The sequence below is a fragment of the Wolffia australiana genome, chromosome 17 (genome assembly GCF_029677425.1).
Source record: "Wolffia australiana isolate 7733 chromosome 17, ASM2967742v1".
In the NCBI taxonomy this organism is placed as follows: Eukaryota; Viridiplantae; Streptophyta; class Magnoliopsida; order Alismatales; family Araceae; genus Wolffia; species Wolffia australiana.
This window is the reverse complement of record NC_135851.1, coordinates 1185529-1192495: the sequence shown is the minus strand read 5'-3', so window position 1 is coordinate 1192495 and position 6967 is coordinate 1185529. Positions and strand designations below refer to the sequence as shown.

The following is a 6967-nucleotide window of genomic DNA, read 5'->3' as shown; positions in this document are numbered from 1 at the left end:
GAAAAAGTTAATTTTGAAAATATTTTAGATTTTTTTCTGAAAATGTAAGTCATGTTTTTCCAGCATCCCAGCAGGTGAAATTAACCAGTTTTTTATCCCAGCAAAGCCTTGTTATGGGCTTTCCTCACTGATTTTCTTACCCTTAATCATGTTGTCGTGCTGAAGATAAGGATGGGCTTTCCCGAAAGAGTTTTTTTACCCCCAAATTAGGGTCCCAAAAGAAGGTTTTGTGTTTCTCCTTTATGATGTTTGATTTCTCATTTTTAAAATAAATAATCATATGGTGATTGTGAAGTCTAAAAAATAATTATGAGCTTTCATAGATGATTTTTTTTGTGTTTTTTTGTGGGAGGTTAAAACATCTTAATGGAGGTGACCATTATTCATGGAAAATTTTTTGCTGTATTTATTATGGGAGGTAAACTAAGGATTTTAGCTTCTCTCTGATATAATACACCTCTCAGCTATAAAATAAATAATCCTATTGGCGAAAGGAAATCTGAGAATTAGTTGAACTTTTTTCATCGAGTTTCCTTCTCCTTCACTTCATATTACAAACTTTTTTGTTTCGATCTTCGTTTCACACCCATTCGATATTTTATTTCTGGGTTATAAAAGAAACAATCAAAGCGTTCCTCTGACTCCAGAAAAAACAAGAGTCTATCGGATAAATCCAAAGTATTTCGTTTTCCAGATATCTTCCAAAAACCAATTTCAAAATATATCAAAATAATAATCGTTTAAAAAAACCCACTTCTCTGTCTTTCTAACGAAGAGAAATAAAACAATAACTTTTTCGAAATAAATTATATATTGTTCCAATCTGAAAAACCCTTTGCTTCAACATGAAAAACAGTGAGCAGCCGTAAGCCAGACTCCCACGCAACCCCTTCCTTGTCCCCCACGCCGGTCTTTATTCAGCACATTAAATAACAGTTCACCTTGTTGATAAGCTTAAATTTAATATCACATCTTTGAAAATTTTGCTCTAGATTGGTCCCAGAGCCTCCTTGACCTATTCATCACAGTGAAAATCTCATGAACAGAGTATATCAACCAGATTAATAAACAAAAGGACTATAGTCTCTTAAATTTGAGGGACAACCATGGTTGGGAACGAGATATTATATAAGTAATAAACATAGAAACGTAAGTGAATTGGCAATGGTAGATGCGGAAAATGGTGGGATGTATAAGAAATAATTGATCCAGTTGCTGAATTTAATGTGGCAGAAGGAGAAGCTCTTCAAGCTTATCTTGTCTCAAACAAGGTTGACGTTTGAGGCGCCCCTTGGTGAGAGGTGTAAAACCACCTGGACCCATGTAAATGTCATAATCAAACAATTAATATAGATAGTTATCAAGGGTGCTGGGAACATCTTCATATTTTTCGCTGTCGGAAGTAATTGGTGCCCTTAATTAAGGACAATTTATTTGTGGTTGCATGTTTAGGACAATAAAAATTAAAAAATAATGAGAGGAGTAGCTTAATGAAGGTATAAGTGATGTTCTATAGCTATCTCCCTCATAAATAGTTCGATGGATGGAACATGGAAGAACAGTAGAATGGGTTGGTACACAGTTCGATATTAATAATAATAATAAAGTTGAAGACAATGATAGGAATGAAAACTTCCAGAAGTATCCAAGAAGAGGATACAATATGAGAGAAGAAAAGAAAGAGAAGGCGGAGAGAGAGAGAGAGAGAGAGAGAGAGAGAGAGAGAGACCAAATAGAGTTTGTTACTCAAATCGTATTCCACTAATGAAAATGCTACACGTTAATTTCTATTTATAAATAAATATAGGACAATCTAAAGAATCTGTCTGTATTTAATCCCAGCCATTCGTGTTAAAACTATCTATATTTGACCCTATATTTCTAGATTTAAACTTATATTGAATCCTAGCTGCTAAACCTCATGATGAGTATAGGGCACGTGTTCAATTATTAATAGGCTAATATTAAGTCAAATCCTGGTGGCTGAGGATGTTGGTGATGCTTCAATTGTGTCTAGTAGAACTCTATTATACTTTCCCTCAAGCTGAAGGATAGCACCGATGACACTGAGCTTGTCAGGTAATCTGATAAAAAAACATTTTAGAAAGGAGTTTTGTCAAGATATCTGCAATTTGTCCATCTCTGTAGATGAATTTGATGAATCATTTCTTGGTTTCAACATGTTCATGAACAAAATGAAACCATATCTCGATATGTTTGTCCTTGCATGGAATATGAGATTTGTAGCTAGATATGTTGCCTCCATATTTTCACAAAAGAGAAAGGTGTTTTGACTAGAATTTGAATTTCTTTCAGAAAAGGTTGAATCCAAATAACTTCAGATGCAGCATTCGCCAATTATTTTTATTCATCCTCTGTACTTGACCTTAAAATTATGGGTTCTTTTCTTTAACTCCAATTGAGTCAAATTTTCAAATATACTATTAGATATGCTCATGTTTATCTCCTGTCATTGCTATCTCAATCTCAGTCTGCATCAATAAAGGCATCTATAGTTAATTCCAACTAAAGATGTATGAGAATACTGTGAATATTACTGTCCTCCAAATAGTGTAATAAGTGTTTCAAAGCTTTCCAGATATCAGTGTTCGGACTGTGCATTTTATGACTGGCCTTATTAACTTAGAAAGGTATATCGGGTCTAATAATTGAGACACATCAACCACATCAATTTTTTTAGTAGAATATGAAGATAAAGAACATGGAGTGTATAATGGTCTTTTTTCCATGTTTGCATGATGTAGAATCGAAAAAAAATGTAGTGTGTATGTGACAAGATACAATCTTGTTCATGTGCAATTAATTTGACACCAAGAAAGTAATGAGAAGGCCCAGTATACATGTATGCAGAAGCTGACTTAATAAAATTTTAATTTCACAAAAGATGGGACAAAGAATCAAAATCTCGTTGACAAAAATCAAAATGAATATGGGATTATTTATGATTGGGCTTGAAGAGTATAAAAGTATGTGTATTTTACCAATAAAATCAAGACTTTGTGATGGCGCACGCCATCGAAGATCGTTAACAACGTCGCCCACGCTGCCCGCCACCGTCGTTGAAGATTGGGTGAAAATTGCTCAATTTATTGCGTTTTGTTTTTCATCGTTCTTTCTCGTGTTTTATGTTTTTCTCGTCTCATCGTGTGTTTTCGTCGCATTCGCGACACGTCCCATACTTCCTTCGTCATCGTCACGGGGAGGGATCCTTAGTCATTTTTGGATCCCCCTCCCTTATGCCCTTCTCCCTTATTTCTCTTCTTTCTTTTATTTTTAATTTCCCCTATTACCTTCTAATGAGGGGGCCCAATATATAAGGGCCCCCTTAATGGACCCCTTTCTTTCCTTTTGTTGACCCAAATTAGGGGCCCATTTTGACCTCCCCCTAATCCCTTAGACCAGGAAGAAGAATATCCTAAAGTTTTTTTTTCTCTTGGTCTCACCGTGAAGAAAAAAGAGGCGATGTGAGAGCGTACAGGATTGTGTGCTCCTTCCCTTGCCGTTCTATCCAATTTCTAGGGAGACGACGGCCATTTGATCGAGAGGAGTTTGTCGATTCAATCGACAAGGCAACACCCAGGACGGCTCAGATCGAATCAGGGGTTTCGAGGGCGACGAACTGTCGAATTGGGGCAACGTTTGCCTAATTCTTCTTCGCTCCACCCACTTTCTCGCGAGATTCAATCCAGGGCACACTTCAGGAACAAGCAGGAGTAGGAAAGCGACGATTTTTTTTGACGGGGCGACCCTTCTCTATCGAGAATTCACCCTTCTCTAGCGAGATTTCGGTTTTCCAATCGGGCTTGTATCCGCTACGGGACCGGCTTGTACCCGGATTCCTACCTGCTGGTGAACGAACATTACGGCTCGCACTTGCTGAACGACCTCCCGAGCCGAATCTGGAGTGTTAGTCCGGCGGATCTGGCCAAGTTGCTCGAGCCGCGTCGTCACTGTTGGCCGCTCCTCCGTCGCTCTCTTCCCCCAACCCTTTACCAATTGCTTCGGCATCATCATCGCTCTTCGAGCCGCCGTTGCCTCTCCGCTCCGGCCGCTTCGACCGCAGCCGACCGTCGACGAATTCTGCACCACGAGCCAGGCCAACGAGGTACGCCGTCCTCTCGTGTTGCTCGTTTAATTGCCGCTTGCAGTAAATTTTCGTCTTGACTCCTCCGCGCTCGGGCTAGGTAGGTGAGAGAGGTTTTGAGAGAAAACTATGACATTTGAATGTCTTATCGATATGGACGAGTACGTCCGTTACGTGCGAGCCCTACGGATAGATTTTGTTTGGCCGTAGACGCCTTCGTCGCTCCGACAAGGTTTAAGAGGCGACCGTCTTCGTCACCCGGAAAACCTGTCCAAGCTTGGAGCTCGGCGCCTCCCTCGAGTCGGAGCCTGCACGTACGACACGTAGGACATTCATATTTGCATCATAGTTACATCGACCTGTTTGGGTTAGCCGTCGGATGACCACACCATCGACGTTCGATACTATCATCCTTTATTGGCACTGAACCATCATATTCAGCGTCGATTGGACGATGTCCCCGACGATGTCCGACATCACTTTGATCACAACTAGTACGTTTCTTATACAACTCTCTTGGTGCTTGTTTTAGACTATATATAGACTTATTTAAGTGGCATACTTATCAGGATATTTAGGATTTTAAATCATTGAGTTTGTATCATATAAATGGTTTCTGTAATATCACCTAGCAAAAATGAGTTACAAACATCTCATGGGTCGATTTTCCAATGTCTACTTACAGAAATGCTGTGGAAATTATTTTTTCTAGTTTTCTTTTTATACTTATTTTAAATTAATATCATTATTCTACGAGTGAGACTAATAAATTAATGATCAATTATTATAAAGTACAAGGTTTTGGAATTGAGAGAATTGTCTATGTATTCAATCTTTCAGGAATGAATTTGATTGTGTTTCAGATGTGTTACAAGAGTGATTTATTGATAATGACTTTTTATAGGTATTACCAAATATTGAAGGGGGACATGAACCAAGTGAAACAGATGAGTCTTTTATTTCTCAAGTGCGTGAAAAAGGAAAACTGGTTCCATAAAACTTGTGTCAAATAAAAACATGCATTTGTAGAGAAATATGTATGCATAGAAATATATCCCATAAAGATGCATCTTTATGACCTGGTATCTAGTTTGTGCTGCATACACAGCCTTCGAGATAGATAACATAAACATCTAAAATATTTAACCAGTTTAAATCAGGTGGTGTTTAAAAAGGGCTTCATATGGTAATTTATTTTAAAGAACTGGTGCAACCATTCTATTGACGAGGAATTTAGTGACTGTTACAGATTCATCCCATAATTTCTTTTGCATACAAGCTTGATAGAGTAAATTTAATGATGTTTCTACTAAATACCCATGTTTCTTTTTTGCATTCTAATTTTTCTCAAGGGTCTGTGGATAGAACACTAAATAAACGAGGCCTTATGTTTTAAGGAATGAGTGGAGAGATTGATATTCTCCTCCCCAGCCCAGTTCAAAGTACTTAGTGAAAAGTGAAATTACAATCCTATTTTTAAAATTACCATACACTTCTAATAGATATATTTTCCCCTTGAGTAGATAAATCAAGATAACTGCACTAAAGTAATCAATAAAAGTTACATAATATGATAATCCAGAATGATAATAACAGGTCATGGTACCCACAAATCTGAATGAATAAATGGGGGTTATGATATTATAAGAGTTGTGTGATTCCTGCACATTGTGTTTATTGAGATGAGTGAATGGTTGACCAAATCTCCTCATTACATACTGTAAATTTCGAAATTGATGATGTCCAAAATGTGTGTGCCAAGTTCCAGAGGACGCTATTTCTCTAGTTTATCCTTTTGGATTACAAGATTGAGGATCCAGATAATGGAGTCCATCCTTGACTGATCCGTGGAGTAGGATTCAATTGGTTTTCTCGTCCCTCACAAAATAATGAGAACAATGAAAACATCATTGTCCAGAATTATTTTTTTAATTGATAACAGGTTTTTAATAATTTCGGGAGCATGAAGTAAATCATTTGAATTATTCTTTTGACGTAGGAGGACTACGGAGTGATCGACTAGGGAGTGGACGACGAAGGAATAGACGATTGGGTTGACGGGCCAAACTACGGGTAGAGGGACGACGAGGGATAAAACAGCCACAGAAATCACACGGTCAGATTCAGATTTTAAAACCGATGAAAATCTGGTGGTGCAGCTCTGACCCTTATCGAGTGCGGCAGTACTGTCTTCCCCCACCGCGACGATGCCTAAGCACCGAAATCAATATCCGAATTCGCGTCGCGAAGAAACACTCGAGAAAGATAGAGAACTAGTGGTAAATCCAAACCAAATCTAATTCTGACGGCGGTGGAAACTTCTCGAGAAAACATTGGACGGAGAACACGTTTGACACCAAAGGGTTCAGGCGTACCTTGGCACCGTAGTGCGCGAAGAGGGTGCGGGAAATTCCGATCGTGATGGGGCTGGGCGAATCCGGTTGTTGAGCGGCCCTCTGGACGAAGGAATCTGGGCGTTCCAGGCGTTGAACGGCCCTGGTAGTGAGTTGATGTCGTGGTCGCAAAGTCAGGCGTAGGCGAATCACGCGCGTAGGGTGCGCGGAGCGCATGGAGTGCGCGAAGTGCGCGGAGCGCACCCAGAGCGCGCGTAGCACACGCGGCTCGAAGCGTGGACGGCATCGATGACGAACCGATGGACGGCCTCGACAACGTTGGTGGCCGACGTGCGGCGTGGGGGGCGGCTGCGTGCGCGGTGCGGGCAGGCGATCGGCGCGCGCGGCGTGTGGGCGGCAGCGTCGCGCGCGGGCAGCGGCCAGCGCGGCGCGCGCAGCGGCGCGCGACGTGGGGAGATGGTCGGCGCACCACGGGTGCAGGTGGCCGCGTGCACGGCGCGGACAGACG

General features: G+C 40.5%; 1 long non-coding RNA gene across 1 annotated transcript; it reads left to right on the top strand.

The window, feature by feature from the left end:
* The first annotated feature begins 3407 nt into the window (after positions 1-3407).
* On the top strand, positions 3408-5183 carry LOC144714427 (uncharacterized). Its single transcript, XR_013584355.1, has 2 exons — positions 3408-4126; positions 5010-5183. It is a non-coding gene; the product is annotated as an uncharacterized LOC144714427 (long non-coding RNA).
* The last annotated feature ends 1784 nt before the right edge of the window (positions 5184-6967 follow it).